This window comes from Arachis duranensis, chromosome 9 (genome assembly GCF_000817695.3).
Source record: "Arachis duranensis cultivar V14167 chromosome 9, aradu.V14167.gnm2.J7QH, whole genome shotgun sequence".
Lineage (NCBI taxonomy): Eukaryota > Viridiplantae > Streptophyta > Magnoliopsida > Fabales > Fabaceae > Arachis > Arachis duranensis.
Window position 1 is genome coordinate 95,808,198 of NC_029780.3, and position 14,552 is coordinate 95,822,749.

At 34.5% G+C, this 14,552-nt stretch overlaps 1 long non-coding RNA gene across 1 annotated transcript; it reads left to right on the forward strand.

Moving 5' to 3' along the window:
* The first annotated feature begins 9,759 nt into the window (after positions 1-9,759).
* On the forward strand, positions 9,760-12,596 carry LOC110275095 (uncharacterized). The gene is made up of 3 exons (XR_002367332.2): positions 9,760-9,909; positions 10,005-10,058; positions 12,418-12,596. It is a non-coding gene; the product is annotated as an uncharacterized LOC110275095 (long non-coding RNA).
* Positions 12,597-14,552: the final 1,956 nt, after the last annotated feature.

Below are 14,552 nucleotides of genomic sequence, written 5' to 3' on the forward strand. Positions count from 1 at the left end.
AGCATCGCCGCGCCAGTTTTTGGTCGCCTTTTAGGGTAGCGATTCCTTTTGCGGTAGGGAACTTCATACAGAGGTGTGGGGTCGAGACTACAGCTGCTAGTCTGTTTAGGGTTGGTCGCCCAATGAGGGCGTTTGTACGCTGAGGTAACGTCGACTATAATGTAGTCGATGCTTAATGTTTTAGATTGCTCGCCTCTTCCAAAGGTAGTGTGTAGCGAGATGTATCCTAAGGGATGGATCGGGGTGTCCCCTAGTCCAAATAAGTCGGTGGGATAGGCCTTTAGCTCCTTTTCTTCAAGTCCGAGTTTGTCGAAGGCTGTTTTGAACAGGATATCTGCTGAGCTTCCCTGGTCAACCAGGGTTCGATGTAGGTTGGCGTTTGCTAGGATAATGGTGACCACCATTGGATCGTCGTGCCCGGGTATTATCCCTTGAGCATCTTCTCGGGTAAATGAGATGGTAGGTAACTCGGGCAGGGGACTTTCTTCTCGGACATGGTAGACTTCTTTGAGGTGTCTCTTTCGTGAGGATCTGGATGTTCCTCCGCCTGCGAAACCTCCGTTTATCATGTGTATGTGCCTCTCCGGGGTTCGCGGGGTTTGTTCGGCCCGATCTTCGTTATCTCCCCGCCTTCTCTTCCTGGTCTCTTCTCCTTTCTCTGCTATGTATCTGTCGAGTTTTCCTTCTCTGGCTAGCTTTTCTATAACATTTTTTAGGTCGTGGCAGTCATTAGTAGAATGACCGTAGAGCTTGTGATATTCACAGTATTCGGACCGATCTCTCCCCGCTCTTTTATGTTTTAGCGGTCGAGGTGGTGGGATCTTTTCGGTGTGGCATACTTCTCTGTAGATGTCTACCAAGGAGACTCGGAGGGGGGTGTAACTGTGATATTTACGTGGCTTGTCCGAGTTGGTTTCTTCTTTCTTCCTCTGCTCCCGATCTCGATCTCGGAGGGGGGAGGTTGATTCCTTCCTAGAAGAGTCTCTTAACTGGGAGGTTTCCTCCATGTTGATATATTTTTCTGCCCGCTCCTGCACCTCGTATAGGGAGGTCGGGTATCGTTTGGATAGGGATTGGCTAAACGGTCCCTCTTTTAGGCCGTTTGCTAGTCCCATGATGGCTGCTTCAGTGGGCAAGTGTTGTATGTCCAGGCAGGCTTTAACACTAAAACCTATAAAAACTCAATAAAAACTAGTAAAAACTATATGAAAATGATGTCAAAAAGCGTATAAAATATCCGCTCCTCACTTACACCTTTAACTTCTGTCAACGTTGTCAAGGAGTCTATCATTGATGCTGTCAGATCGCTTTTCCTGTGCTTTGTCAGTGGCATTATCAGAGGTCCACTCAGAAACACTACCACGTACACCATCGTAGATTCACCTTTTAGAGGGAGAATAGAAAAAGAGTCTAGAACTTTCTGTAAATTAAGGTTAGGGATATGGGTTATATAGAAAGCTAGTATACACACTCAATGAACTATTTTGATCATTTATAAAATGGCAATGTTTTGGTCAAAAAAATAGGGATGAATCGATGTCTGTCCATTTTTTACTAGCCATCCCGACACTTACCAGGCAACTCATTGACACATCATTAACGCGTAAGTAAATTCCGTTAGGTCTTGATGCTGGAGATGATAGAAAGACCACCATGTCTTACAACAAGCAGGAACAAGGACCAAGGGATATTATTTTTTGGACAAAGATCGCTTTGTCCTTCTAGGGACTACACTAGAATTTTACTCATACTATTAAGCAATATTTGGAGACAAAGAAAGAAAACACAATATATAGAAAAATACTAGTGAGATGTTCATTTAGAAAAGGTGTAGGAATACCAAATTATTCTTTAATAAAATTTAGATTAAATATTTTAGTTGTTGATAAATTTTTATTATTGTAAAAAATTTTTAGAATTATTTTTTGTCAAATAGATTAGTCTCTTTATCGTCTTTAATAAAATTTTTAATATACGTATTAAGCAAAATAGTACTTGTTCCGGGGGTTACCTGAAACGTGTAGCTCGGTCGTCTGGCAAGACCCGAGGTGAGGGTGCTGTGACCCGAGCTTGATGTGCCGAGCGGCTGGTGGTTGTACCTGCAATGACACTCCGATGCTTAAGTTAGCATGGGTCCAAGCAGATATTGAGTAGAATTAGAGTATGAGTTATACCTGGGTGCTCCAGTGTATTTATAGTAGTTGGTTGTGATCTTCCCTGGATAAGATATTCTTATCTTATCTTATCTTTTGGGAGCTTTATCCCTATCTTTGTGGAACCGCCTTTCTTTAGGCCTTTTCGGCCTTTAGGTTTTGGGCTTCGTTCCTTCTGATGGGCCTTCTTAGCTTATTTGTCCGAGGTCCGACCTCAGGCGTGGGCCTTGGGACGAGGTCGGACCTTCTATGAACTTCCGAGTTGGGGGAGCTCGGTCAGGGTATGAACACCAGTGTTTTTCGTCTGTCCAGTACAAAAGCCATTCATCAAGCTCAATTCTCAATAGGGAAGGGGGACAGATTCACCAAAAAATTCATACATACCTTCCATAGAGGACACCTGAAAAATTATCTCCCTGAGTTTCTCCTCGTCTTCGACTTCAATACCACCACCTGAAGACGGAAGAAGCATGTCCCGTCATAGGGCTTGTTCCCGTGTTCTTCAATCCCTTTAAAGTTACTATTTTCGATTGACTATGTCCTTCGATTGTTATTGGACATGCCTCTGCTTCCACCATGCATGATAGTAGTTAGGGTTTATCTTTCTGGAGAATTGGAAAAAACGTTCTCTCTCATCTCCATATAAAGGAGAAACAGGACGAAAGCCTTTAAGAGGATGCCACATTAGAATTTCATCTGCCACATCACCAAGATCCGTTTAACGGAGAAGGGCTCTCTTCACGGTTGGGCAGATTTGTTGCGTTTTTAAAATTTGTAAGGGTATAATTATCGTTAACAAATATTAGGGTTATTATTGTCAGTATTTTACAAATTCGGGGACATAATTGGTAATTTACTCTATTATGATATTAAAATATAAATATGTTTGTCTGATTTGAATATAAGTATGTACTCATAAAAAAATAATAAAAAAACGCTTTTGTTAAAAATTTTGAATGTTAATAGAAAAAATAAATATATGAATAGAAAAATAAATAAATAGATTCATAATTTATTTGTAAATTTGATGTATTTTAAATTTTGAGTATTGGATTTGGAGAGAGGTAGAAAGAGAGAGAAACACTAAGAAAGGAGAGTGTGTTCATCATCTTCTCTGTTAGGGCATTTTTCTACAGGGCAGCTAGTGCCACCACTGCTATCATCACCACCATCAAACCTTTTATCTTTTTCAACAATTGAGAGTTTTTATTAAGGCAAAGGACACTCCTACATTTAGTCTCGCTTTGTCTTCTCACTTGGTAGAATTTTTTTTATCTTTTCTCGAAACTCTACTATCTTTTTCATATAATGTGTACTCTCATTTTCTTGTATGAGATTTTGGCACTTGAATTTCTGCTATTGCATTTCTGATATTTTTGGTATTCTGAACTTTTGTTAATTTGTACTCGTGTTATTCTGAACTCTTGTTACTACGAGTATTCTGTACTCTTGTTACTATGAATCCTTATTATTATGTTTTTTGTCTTTGCATAACTCTCTTCATTCTCATGTAACCCATTTCAGTCACCATATATATTGGATTGTTAATTCTGAAATTAGCGATAGGGATTTCCTGATAAAGATATTTCACCTTAAAACTTTAGATGTTATATCCTCATTTATATATGTTTCCAATGGCATCACAAAATGAAAGAAAAAAATGAATTAAAAATTATGATCAATGCTTATTTGTAACTAAAAAATAGATATTTAAAAATAAAAATAAAAAAAAATTCGTATAGCATACTTATAAGTAATTTGTTTATAAACTTTTTTGAATTAGAGTAATTTACTAGTGTTCAATATTCGTATTTTTTTAAAACTGCTAACTTATAATGTCTTGCAATGTTTTCATATACTTCACCAAATAAAATATGATATTGTGAGGATATCAGGATCTAGTGGCCTTATCAAGTAAAGAATATGATGAATAATTTTTATACCTTTGCTTTTTTGTTTCCTTTAAGAACTCTGATTGTTTTCTTGACATGCAATGTTCTTTGACTTTTTTAGATTTTTTTGAGTGTTCTGCAATTTTTTTCCTTTATATTTTGAGTTGGTGTTCTTAAATTTCTTATTGTTGGAATTATGATGATATTGGTACTCTTTTAATTTTGCTATTGGTGTTGAGAGTATTTTTGTCATTGGTATTCTTGTGATCATGATATTCACTCTATTTTGTTGTTACTGTTCTTCTTCTTTTTTTTAGGAATTATTTCTTTTTGTTGCCATGCCTCGTGTGAAACTTGCTGAGATAGTGGATAGTGACTCGAAAGATTCTAATAACAGTTTGGGTATTGATTCTTCTGTAGATGATATGAACGATGTTCCTCAAGATGCCAACCTAAGGTTAAACCATCGGACAATAGGGCTACTTTTGTGGACCCTCTTCTCATTAAGAAACTGTTTTTGGACCATCCTTCCTCTGACTCATTATTAGGTACAGATAAAACTATAAAAACCGATTTTGATTCTTCAGATTGTAGAGTTTTGAGTGAATTTATTGGAAAGCCTTCATATCAAGTGGATCCTGCTCTACTTCGTTCTCGACTGAAGCGCTCAGAATTTTCATAGACATCTTTCAAATATAAAGCAGCTACTCACGTGAATAAATTTTGGCATAAGTGGGTATTCATAGTATTGTTTGAGGAGGATGGTGATTTTGTGAGGAAATTGAAGTTTGCTGTTGTTGCTGAGGCTATTCGCACATTCGCAGGCTGATTGTTCTCTACCATCTATTATCATAATTGATTCTTATCAACAAAGTAAAGAAGTGATAAGAAATAATTATGATAATAAATGGTAGAGAACAATCAACCTGTGAATGTGCGGATAGCCTCAGCAACACCAGCAAACTTCAATCTCCTCACAAAATCACCACCCTCCTCAAACAATAATATGGATACCCACTTCTGCCAAATCTTATTCACGTGAGTAGCTGCTTTAGATTTAAAAGATGTCTAAAAAAATTCTTGGCGCTTAAGCCGAGAATGAAGTAGAGTAGGACCCATTTGATATGAAGGCTTTTCAATAAATTCACCTAAAACTCTACAATCCAAAGAATCAAAGCCTGGTTTTATAGTTTTATCCGTACGTAATAACGAGCTAGAGGGAAGAGGGTCCAAAAAAGGTTTCTTAATGAGGAGAGGATCCACAAAAGTAGTCCTATTGTCCGATGGTTTAACTCAAGGTTGGGGGATAGATTCAGAAAACTTAATGGCATATTCTTAAGGAACATCGTCCACATCATCCACAGAAGAGTCAGTCCCTAAACTGTTATTAAGAGTCGCCTGAGTCATAATCCACTATCTCAACAAGTTTCACACGAGGCATGCTAACAAAAAGAAACAATTCTTAAAAAAAACAAAAAAGAAGAAGAACAGTAGCAACAAAATAGAGTGAATATCAAGATCACATAAATACCAACGACAATAATACTCAACACCAATAGCAAAATCAAAAGAGTACCAATATCATTACAATCCCAACAATAAAAAATTCAAGAACACCAACACAAAATATAAAGGAAAATATTGCAGAATACTCAAAAAATTCTGAGAAAGTCAAAGAGAATAGCATGTCAAGAAAACAACCAAGACTTCTCAAAGGAAGCAAAAAAGCAAAGGTATGAAAATTATTCATCATATTCTTTACTTGATTTGGCCATCTTGCTCCTCGTATCCTTACAATATCGTATTTTATTTGGTGAAGTATATAAAAATATTGCAGGACCTTATAAGTATACAATTTTGAAAGAATATGAATATTGAACCTTAGTAAATTGCTCTAATTAAAAAAAGTTTATAAAAAAATTACTTATGATTATGCTATACCAAAATTTTTTTATTTTTATTTTTAAATATCTATTTTTTAGTTACAAATGAGAATTTCTCACAATTTTTAATCCATTCTTGTTCTTTCATTTTGTGAAGGTAAAAGACCTTTGTCAGGATAATTCCAGAATTAACAATTCAATATACATCGGGATTGAGATGGGTTACATCGGAACAAAGAGAGTTATGCAAACACAAAAAACATAATAATAAGGATTCAAAGTAACAAGAGTACAGAATAATAATCAATGTTCATAGTAACAAGAGTTTAGAATAACACGAATACAGAGTGACAAAAGTTTAGAATACGATTCAGAATATCAAAAATATTAAAAATACAATAGCAAGAATTTAAGTGCCAGAATCTCATACAAGAAAATGGGAGTACACATTGTATGACAAAAAAAAAAGAGAGCAATGCTGAAGAAAAAAGATAAAAATAATCCTACCATGTGAGAAGACAAAGCGAGGTTGAATGTAAGAATGTCCCTTGCCCTAATAAAAACTTTCACTTGTTAAAAAAGATAGAGGATTGGATGATGGTGGTGATAGCAGTGGTGGCACTGGCTGCTGTGTAGAAAAATGTCCTAAAAGAAAAGATGATGAACACGCTCTCTTCTCTTTTTTCTGGTGTTTCTCTCTTCTGCTTCTTTCTAACCAAGGTACCCAAAATTTAAAATGTATCAAATTAAGAGGGTAAGAGTTTGTGCTTGTTTGGGCGTCATTATCTTGATAAAAAAGATTTTTTTATTTTTTAACGTGTTTAGCAAATTTCTAATAGTAAAAGTAAAAGTACTAAAAAAATTAGAAAAACATCTTTTTTGAGAAGCTGTAATTTACATCTTTTTTTAAAGATCTTTTTTCCTAAAAAATATTTTTTATATAATAAATAAACAAAAAGTACTTTTATATTGTTATACTTAAACATACTTGATAGATAAAAAGATATTTTTATATGAGATATCCAAACATAAAATTACTTTTACTTTTACATAAGATCTTTTAAAAAAAGATAATTAAAAAAAATCTTTTTTTAGAAGCTCACCCAAACAAGCCCTTTCTCCCTTTCTTCTTTCTTAAGAGAAAAAAATTAATCAATTAAATTAAGNAGCATTTTTTATTCATTTTTATGAGTATATAATTATATTCAAATTATACAAACATATTTGTATTTTAATATCATGATATATACAAATATATATAGCATTATAAAAAACTGAATAAAAGAGAGGAGATTTAATTATTTAGAGTAATGATATGTTTAAAAAATTATTGTTATTATTTAAAAAAAATATTATAGCTATATTAAGTATAAAAAATTCAATGCAGTTTGAGGAAATACTTTGTACTTTCAAAGACTGCATTGGGATTTATGGTTATATATTAAAAATATAATTTTTTTGTACATAAATAATTTTAAAAAGATCCAAAAACATGGTAAAAAAAAGAGTCAAGTTCCTTCTAAAGATGTTGGGTAAAATAATGGCACCCAAAAGAACATTTTGAAGAGTTGAATTTCTCTTCACCGGGAACTAAATTGGTAGAAGTGGATTGATTGAATTTGGAGTATAGAGAATATCATCTAGTTAAAAGAAAACTAACCTAGATGTCTCTTCACTAATGTCACATGTCATGAGTACCCTTTTTACCCGGACACCTCCTTGTCATGGACACCCACACCAGAATTTTAGTTTAACTTCTGGGAATCAACTTCCTCCATTTCTAGTTAAAAAAACTTGAAATGATGAAAATATTTAAAAATATTTTCTGTCAACTTCCTTATTTAGTAACAAGTATTGGGATAAAAGGAGTAGACTAAATATCACATTATAACCAGTGGATAATGGATTCCTTTTTAAAATGGCCTTACACTATAAAAGGACCTCAAGCCACCTCTTTAGAGGACTTTTTTTCTAAAACTTAGAAGCTCATGTCCATCTTTTTCTCTCCTCAAATTTTTCTTATTGTTCTTCATTTTATTCATCAACTTAGCACGTAAAATGGGCATTCTGGTGTTCCACCAGAACATGCTGCAGCAAAATTAATTAACCCCTATTTATTCTAAAAAAGTTTATTCATCCTCTTGTGATCTTAGTAAAGGTTTCAACACTTGTTCACTACTTTTATTCCTCATCATTAGTTCTTATATTGTTTATTTGTCATTAATAGAAGTGTTTTTTTCACAAATTCATTTATCCCGTATCTTTTATTTTAATCATTTTTCATTTAATCTATTTTTCATAAAACTCACCCAAATCAAACTTATCTGTATAATTTATCGAAATATTATTGTAATACTTACATATATTTAAAAATTAAAAAACTTTTGTTCTAATCCATATGCACATACATATGAATATAATAAAAGCTTATATTTACACATGAAGTATTTGCTGAAAATGGTACGATCAATAATAAAAATTTGTATCTATTTTGCACAGCTTCATGGATGCACTTCATGTTTTCCATTGAATTTTTTTATTGTTATAGATTTCATGCTATTGTTTCGCTTTAATTTCTTACACATGTTTGGCTTGTTCAAAGCAAAATAATTTACATGACCGAAAAAAAAGCAAAATAATAATTCATTAGTGGATTAATGTAGGCCTATCTGAATTGGCTTTTTATGAAAATATTTGTTTTCTTAAAGACTATTATATTAAATATTTTTGAGCAACCGAGGCACCGTGTGTAATAGGCTAATAGCAAACGCAAAACCATAATACCAAAAAAAAAACATGCGCAAAACTTGTGAGTGCTGTCGTCTACCTTGCGGCGGATGAGCGGAATCTCCACTTATCACTGTGACATAAGCACCAAATCTACTACCTGACGTAAGCGGCAATTTTCAATGTGTTTAGACTATTGTTTGCAAAAGAAAACTCGTATAAAATTAATTTTGTAAAATTGATTTTAATTAAAATTGAGTTAGTATTAATTTGGTTTATGTTTGATAATTTTTATTTAAAATAGATTATAATAAATTAAATATTATTTGAATTACATTATTCAAAATCATTTTAAATAATTAGAGAAAAGAACATAAATTTAAATAATTATTTTATGTTATTTTATAATTTTATTTTAAATATTTAAATAAATTTTAATATTCTTTTGTTAGTACTCTCAATATTCTTTAGTACTCTAATAGGATTAATAGAATCATAATACAAAGTAAAAAAAAATATTCTACATAAAAAAATAACAATAACAATAAAAAAACTCATATAAACAAAAAAAACAGCAATTTTATAAAGAAACAATAATATGCATAATAGAGTATTAGAAAAAATATTATAAAAAAAACAAACATATGAATAATGAAAGACATAATTGGTACATAGAATATAAATTTTAATCCAACGTGAAAAGCTAAACAGAAAGCTAGAGTTTATAGCTTTTGATAAACGTGGGTTGAAGATAGAAATCACTTCTGCCATTGCCAAACACGAAGAAAAAGCATTCAAGAAGCTCAAACACGCTCCTTTCTTCTCCAATTCAAATCCAAACATGTAAACCCCGTTAAAATCGGTAAATAATTAGTCAATAAATCAAATTTTAAATAGAAAAATTAGAAATGAAAAACTAATATCAAAATAGGATAGAGCTCTTTGAAACGAGAATTTTGAAACCAATTTCAAAAAAGTTGGTCCAAAATTGGACTGGACAGGCCAAACCGGTTGAACCGGGCCTAAACCGGACCCTTGGGCCCAACCGGCCCAGCATATAAATGAGCTTGAGCTCATTTTCTTTCTTAGAAACACAACAGAAGCAGCGTACATGCAGGAAGAAGAAGGGATGAACTCCAAAACCTTGGTTGATCTTCAAACAAAGATAACTTTTGATCCGGAGTTTCGATTGACAAACCATTTGCGACTACGCGTTCACCACGACGAGCTCTACGAAACCCATGGAACAATTTGGTAGGTAACTTACTATTTCCTTCTCATCTAGCTTCCCCTAATTTCGAAAATTCATGAACAATTAAGTTAAAAATTGTTCAATTCTTGTGTTCTAGGTTCAAGTTAGCTTTCAGGACTTATGGGTTCACGCTATTGATCATATGGGTATGGTAAGAATATCCTAACTCTAGTTTAATCTTGTATTTATTATGAAAAAATTGAAATTGGAATATGTACATGTATTGGGTGTAGATTAAGTGGGTATATATGCATTGGAATTTAATTGGAAATATTTAGAGGCTTGTTGGTGATCAAAGCTTAGTTTGTGGCTGTTTTACTTGAGCTTGGAGGGGCTGTAATTTTGTGTTGAGAGGCAGCCTTGGGTGAATTAAGTGATTGGCCAAGGTATGATTTAAGTTTCGCACATTTAATATTTACGGTGTTGTTAAAACATAGGTTAGAAGAATCATAGGATAAGTTGAATTGTTTGTTGTATTTAATGATTAGCCTTGTAATATTGTTGGAATAAATTTGTTGGTGGATATATATTGGAATTATGAGGTGTGGAAGTTATTAATGGTGTGCTCTTATATTTATTTATGATGGATTAGGATTGGTGTTTGTTAATAAGAATGTAGAGTTGTGTTGTGGTAGTATTACATATGTTGTAACTAATTATGTAATTATCGGAATTGAATGAGACCAAGTTTAGGCAAAACTTGGGAATATAAGGAACTAAACTAGAAAATTTGGGACCTTTTTGTTAAATATACAGTTTATGGCAAATTTTTAAAGTTAGGTTGTTAAATCTGTCCAGCAGCAGAAAAGGTCAAACAGGGCAGCAACTTGTTTGTCTTGCTGCGACTTTTACGAGTTGAGTTTTGGAGCAAAACCAATTTTGTTATAAAATTTAATTAACTTTCTTTATTTCTATAAAACTTCAGAATTTTAAGAGTTGAGGATTGGAAGTTGTGAATTTTTGAATATTGGTGGTCAAAGCTGAAAGGAAACAGATTTCAGCAAATTTCACACCAACTTTCAATGCTTGTAACTCTTAGAATTGAATAGAAATTGGGTTGCAACCAAGACACATTTGTTTTTGGATGAGCTAGGAGTTCCCAAACCGAAGTTTAGCTTAATTGGAGTTTTGTAATAAAAGTTATTCAAATTGAAAGGTACTAAGCTTGTTGGTTTCTAAAACAGATTTTGACTCATTTTTACTTAACTTCTAGGTAATGTAACTTCTTCATTAAAAATGGTATTAACTCAGAACCAATTGAGAAAGAAACCTGGATGAGTAAAGTTTAACTACATTAATTTTTAAAGTCATTGGATTTAACTTAGATTTTATATTGAATTTTGAATATCACATGCTGCTGCTATTTTTCTGGTTTTATGTACTGCAGAGCAGTCACGGTTTTTTCTTTATTCCTGAGGCTAGAAAAATCAGAAAATTATGATCTTTGATTTGTTAGAAATCTTGTTTTAAGATGAACGCCTGAACATAAAGTTTGCACAATTCTGAGTTCATTTGTTATATTAAAAATAGAAAAGAAAATAGAGTGTCGAGGATGTCTTAGTGATAGTCATGGGTTCGAGAAGTTAAAGTTTAATATTCATGTGATGTGATTGATTTAATGTTAGAATTGGGTTGATTTTAAGATTATTCGATATTAAAGAGGTTGAGAAGAGTTTGTTAAATGGTTTGGTCGGGACCCGGAAAGGGTAAACGTGATGAATTATAAGAGAATGATGTGAAAGCTAAATGAATACATGTTTTTATGGCTATAAAGAACGAATGTAAGGAAATGATGATGATAAATGATGAGATTTGGGAATGACTGTGTGTGGCCGAAATTGTCGATATGGCAAGTTGAGGACGGAAGTTCCCTCTCTTGTCGTGATGCAGATGTGGGAAAGGTGGAAAGTTACACTCCTTCGAGGTGGAAAGGCATTCTCCTTCATATATCCTCTAGGAGAAGGTGGAAAGGCACACTCCTTCGATGTGGAAAGGCACTCTCCTTCATTTATGATCCTCTTGGAGATGCACAACCTAGAGACCAATGTCTGGGTTAGCTACCAGATGTGTCGGATTCTGGAAAAATAACCGACACGTGAGCTCACGGCCTGTAGGATAGACATTCATCATATTCATATATGTGCTTTGTTTGCTATGCCTTAATTGGGAATGCCTAATTGATATATATCACCTGCTACTTGTATTATCTGTTCATTACTTGTGCTTGAACTTGTTTGATTGTTTGTTCCTATTGCATTATGGGTGATGGAGGGATGGAAGAAATGGAGAAATGGTTTGGTGATAGGTGTGGATTGAAATTGAGTAAGTTATGTGGATTTAGAATACCTAACTCTGTTTATGGTTTTTGTTTAGTAATTAAGTTGGATAATTGAATAATGAAGTTCTAGGATTGCCTATGGAATTCTCAGGACCTTATTTATTATACGCGTGGTACTTTGACAATGCTGAGAACCTCCGGTTCTCATTCCATACTGTGTTGTTATTTTCAGATGCAGGTCGAGAGGCTCCTCGCTAGACATCTGGATCCTGAAGTGGAGTAGTCCTTGGGTTATTTTGGGTTTTATGATTGTATACCTATATACTTAGCTTGCTCTCCAAGAAACTTGTTTATTATGTTCCTCATAGAGGTTACAGGAGAGTTAGGACTTTATTTCTATATTTTGGATATTTTGGGATACTTGTATATATATGTAAATATTCTCCGGCCAGTCTTGGCTTCCCAGGCTGAGTCAGGAGCTAGTTTCACTGTACCCTTGGCTCTCTTTTCATTCTTGTGCTTATTTATGTCTACAACCTTTAGGTTCCTTAGCACGCAAGCAATTCTGTTTCTTGAGCGTTCCGCTTTTTATTTTGCGATTTTGATTTACCTATTTTTCAAGGCTCCTAGTTAAGTATCTCTTTTCCTATTTTATATATATATATATATATTTCTATTTTTAGAGGTCGTAATACCTTACTATCTTAGTCTTATGACTTAAGCATAAGATTAAGTATAGTAGGGTGTTACATTATGGTATCAGAGCAGTTCGTTCCTATAGAGCCTGAGGGACGGACTGATTATACTTCTGGGCATACTCGGAGTGTCTATACATGTTGATTAGGATATCTAACTGATATATATGGCATGAATGTTCAGAGCATGCACTTGGAACTTTGAAACACTAGACTTACGATATTGAGACTGATCACCTTGATATCACTTGTTTAGTGTGAACAGGAACCAAATGGCGTCTCGTGGGTGTGGTTGTGGGCGTAATCGAGGTCAAGGACGGAGAGGTAATGAGATAACTATACCGGCGGACAGTTTGACCAACCTTGTGACCGCAATGACGAGCGTTGGTGCTGCCATTAGTGTTGTTGCTGCTGCGACCAGTCGAGCGATGGATAGGACGGGACCACAAGCTAGAATTGGCAATGATGGTGGAAATGAACGTGAAGGAAAGAATAATACCCCAAGTGCAGCAGTACCAGTGGAGATAACGGGTTCTCCAGAGTTAAATAACATAAGTCAAACAACGGGAGAAAGCTCAAGAAGAACTGTGGTAGCAAGGAATAATCGCCGAGAGTATTTTACAAAGAAAAAGGAAAATAAAACAAAGATTACACCTAGGAGCCAAAATTTCAAGAGGGGTCATTCTGTTACTTCACGCTCTCAACGCCGGAACAATGACTGAAGGAACAACAACCGTTCGGATCCGAATTCAGAAGGGCAAACTAGTGCTCAACCGGATGACTTTAGGTGCCCAAGGTGCAAGAAGTACCATCCAAATAGACCATGCAGGGATGGATTAGGCGTATGTTACAAGTGCGGGAGGTCAGGGCATGTATCTCAAAATTATCCATACAAGGAAGGCTGGGATGCAGCCGAACCCGATTCTCAGACCCGAGGTAACCATGAACTAGCAGTTGAATTTCAAACTTCCTTGCATATCATTAATATGTGATATTTATTCGTAATGTATGACCAGCGTTAATAGTCGTAAAATCCAAGTCGGTGATTAGTTGAAGACTATTAATTGTTAAGAGGTAAATGAAGATGAAACCAGATCCCTATACAAGAGAGTTTCTAAGACAATTCTTAAAGGTGTGTCATAACTTCCATTTCAGAGAGAAAGCGAGTTTGCGATGGGCTTAGTATCGGAAGTTAGATTAACTTCAAACGCACCACAAGCAAAGATATTGTTATAATCGGTAGAATTTAGGATTTGAGTGGAAGGGAGTACTAGAAGAGAGAACCATCTAACCAACTATTTCTTTGTGGGAAGTGTCGGTTATGCCGGAGAAGAAGGAAGAGAACAGTAGGAAGCCTTATGCAGAGAGAGTTTACTAAAGAACCTTCGCGACTCGATCTAATTCTTCTTTTGAAACCTACATTGACATTCTATCCGAAGCTCTTCCCAAATGGCTTGACTACCTCTCTAACTTTACTCCTTGTGCACATGAATTTTGTTTCTTCCAGGATGAGTCTGAGCTTGTCCTGGTATAAACGCGTAATCCTTGAAATCTTGTATGCTCCCTATGATTAGAGTTGCCCTTATTCGCAAACCATGTTCTTCAGAATCAGCTGAGACTTCTTTGACTCTGTACGTTTCGTTCTTCCTACCAAAGGTCTTTAATTTGGACT